The following is a 3,823-nucleotide window of genomic DNA, read 5'->3' on the forward strand; positions in this document are numbered from 1 at the left end:
CTCACTAATCTGACTGCTGCCCCTTCTCGCCTTATTAAAGGTGATCTGTTCCTGTAAAGTGCTGGTCTCCTTTTTCCGAACCTCCCCTTCTCTAACTCCCTTACCCTACACCCAGGACCAAGAAACAGAACATTCCCAAGAAGATCCTCCAGAACAAAAAAATGTCTAAATAATAAACATCCTAAGCCTAGGCAGCGTGAACCAATTACAGAAGCCTGTCTGAACTGTGATTTTAACTAAAAGTTTACACCAAGTTACTGTATTATTTTGCTTAAGAAAGACGGTATTTAAGGAAGGGAAATTTCTGAAATACATAAATGGAGATCAGAAAGATCAAATTTGGCAAGGTGTGTGTTTGAGTTTACTATTGCTATAACAAATGACCATAAATTTGGTGATGTGAAACAGCACACATTTACTGTTTTACAGTTCTGATGGTCAGAAGTCCTGAATTCATGGGTCTCTCACTGAGGCTAAAGTCACAGAGTCCCCAGGACTGTGTTCCTGCCTAAAAAGCTCTAGAGGAGAATTTTTTCTTGTCTTTTCCAACTTCTAAAGGTTGCCCACATCCCTTGGCTTACAGCCCCCTTTCATTTTCAACGCCAGCAATGGCCAATTAACTCACATAGCATCACTCTGACAGTGACTCTTCTGCCTCCCTTTTCTGCATTTAAAATACTCTGTGATTACTACGTTGGTTGCAGCTGAATAAGCTGGATTCTTTATTTTAATTTCAACCTATTAGCAACCTCAACTCCATCTTTAGACTCAATTTTCCTTTGCCCTGAAACTCAAGATTTGATCGCTGGCCCACCCACTCACCTCCTATTGTGTGCCTGGTTCATAACATGGGGTGGAGGACCCTAGACCTAACTTATTCACAGGTGTTGAGGATTAGGATGTGGACATCTTTGGATGGGGTGCGCTATTCTGACTTCTGTAATGCCTTCCAATTATTCAATGGCTCTGGCTCACGGACTTAAGTATTGAGGCTCTTCAACAGATATGGTCTTAGAATGCAAGTGATGCTTCAGAGTGATATAGCTTAATAGCCCTGGCTCCTACTGATTTTTAACTGTGTACTTACTAAGTAATCCTCCAGTAATAATTTGGCTTTTCACATGGATTTGCCTATAGAAACATAATGCTCTGAATAATGAACAAAAGTATTTAGTCAATTTGGCAATTATTATTATCCTCATAGATTAACAAATTTATACTGGCTTTTTAACATATGAATTCCTGTGTGTTTGGTTAATGTGTTTCCACACCTAAGAGATGGTCTAGACTTGGTAGACTGGCAGCTCAGGTTTTTGAATCTGTGAGAATAAAAGCCAGATTGTAAGACTCTGAAGAAATCCATCTGTCTCAGTAATCTTCCCAAATGATTGAAATCTGACTTTAATATATTTTTCAAACTCATACTCAGAATGGATCTCACAGTCTGGCTGTGGACTGAAAGGCTCTCCTAATTGCTCCCATCACATCCTTTACTCCTGGAACACTGGCTAATTTCCTTCAATGAATGAATCTTTTCATTCATTCTTTTTTCAAATTTGTGTGTTTTAATTAGACTCTTTTGATTGCTAATGTTCCTTTCAGAAATGTACAGTTCACAATACAAAGACACATGAATTGACAATATAACTGTAACTAGAAAACTATGCAAGATTGAGGCATACTTCTTTTTTTAATTATCTTTTTGAACTAGGTTTCATTTTAGACTTGCTTAAAAAGTTGAAATATAGGTGATTTACAATTTATGTTAATTTCTGCTGTACAGCAGAGTGATTTAGTTATACATATACATACCTTCTTTTTTAAAAAATACTTTTCCATTATGGTTTATTATAGGATATTGAATATATTTCCCTCTGCTATACAGTAGGACCATGTTATTTGTCCACTCTATATGTAATAGCTTTCATCTGCTAACCCCAACCTCCCACTAAATCCTCCTCCCCAGCTCCATCCCCCTTGGCAACAGAATCTGTTTCTGTTTCATAGATAGGTTCATTTGTGTTATATTTTAGATTCCACATATAAGTGATATCATATAGTGTTTGTCTTTCTCTGACTTACATCACTTAACATGACAGTCTCTAGTTGCAACCATGTTGCTGCAGATATTTTATTCTTTTTATGGCTGAGTAGTACTCCATTGTAAATATGGACCACATCTTCTTCATCCATTTATCTGTTGATGGACATTTAGGTTGTTTCCGCATCTTGGCTGTTGTGAATAGTGCTGCTATGAACATAGGAGTGCCTGTATCTTTTTAAATTTTTTAAATTGTATCTTTTTAAATTTTGTCTGGATATATGCCAAGGAGTGGGATTGCTGGGTCATATGGTAATTCTATTTTCAGTTTTCTGAGGACCCTCTGTACTGTTTTCCATCATGGCTTCACCAACGTACATTCCCACCAACAGTGTAGGAGGGTTCCCTTTTCTTCACACCCTCTCCAGCATATTTTATTTGTAGACATTTTAATGATGGCCATTCTGATTGGTGTGAGGTGGTACTTCATTGCAGTAGTTTCTCTAATAATTAGCAAACTTGAGCATCTTTTCATGGAGGCATACTTCTTTCTGTATGTTTTCTTGTTTTTGGCTAGCCTGTGTAGTTCCCCCCATTCTGTGTCTACTTCATAGTCTCTGCTCACTGTAATTTTTGTGCTCTTCAGCTTTTCTTTACATCATGAACTTTGAATTTAGCTTCCACTCTATTTCATTCATCATTGCTATTCTGGTTTATTCATATATGTACAGGTCACACACACAAAAAATATTTTTCAGGGATTCCACACCATACAGCTAGGGGCAGTTCTGATTAGAATTACCATGACTGGCTAAGAGGATGATCCTTAACCTTGACTGTTTTAGAGTTTACTTGTGGCGGGGATTGGGATCAGGAGGGTTCCTAAAACATTGTATTTCTCAAGCTTTACTTCCAGACCAAAATCTTCTGTAGAACTAATGTACATATACATGTATTTATATGACTGTATATGTATTTAAGTTCGAACAAGGAAATACTGGAAGAATATGCACACAAAGTTGTAATGGGATTAGTGAGATAGAACAAGGCTACTGCTAAGATATGGATTCTTGGGCAAAAATTTTTGTGGGCTCTCTTTCTGTATTAACATTCTGACTAAAAATGTACTCCACTGGAGACGGTAAAGTTAAAACCAAAAAGAACTGTAGAAACATTGTACTCTGGTTTGTACATTCATTTTTCATAAGAATATTGGCTAACAATTCTGAATATGCTTTGCATGTATGCTGAGGTTGAACAAATAAGTAAATGGATAGTAGCTAATAGGAGCCAGATTTCTTACTATCAAATAAAGAAGTTACAGATAATCAACAGAGAAAGGATAGACTGAACTCTATGGTAATGAATTAGAGTTAGAGATCAGAGAATTAACTCTGTTTAACTCTGTTTAGCTCATTATATCGGAGAAGGCAATGGCACCCCACTCCAGCACTCTTTTTTTTTTAATTTAATTTTATTTTATTTTTAAACTTTACAATATTGTATTGGTTCTGCCATATATCGACATGAATCCGCCACAGGCATACATGTGTTCCTCATCCTGAACCTTCCTCCCTCCTCCCTCCCCATACCATCCCTCTGGGTCGTCCCAGTGCACCAGCCCCAAGCATCCAGTATTGTGCATTGAACCTGGACTGGCGACTCGTTTCATATATGATATTATACATATTTCAATGCCATTCTCCCAAATCATCTCACCCTCTCCCTCTCCCACAGAGTCCAAAAGACTGTTCTATACATCAGTGTCTCTTTTGGTGTCTC

This window comes from Bison bison, unplaced genomic scaffold (assembly GCF_000754665.1).
Source record: "Bison bison bison isolate TAMUID 2011002044 unplaced genomic scaffold, Bison_UMD1.0 scf7180017864035, whole genome shotgun sequence".
Taxonomy (NCBI): domain Eukaryota; kingdom Metazoa; phylum Chordata; class Mammalia; order Artiodactyla; family Bovidae; genus Bison; species Bison bison.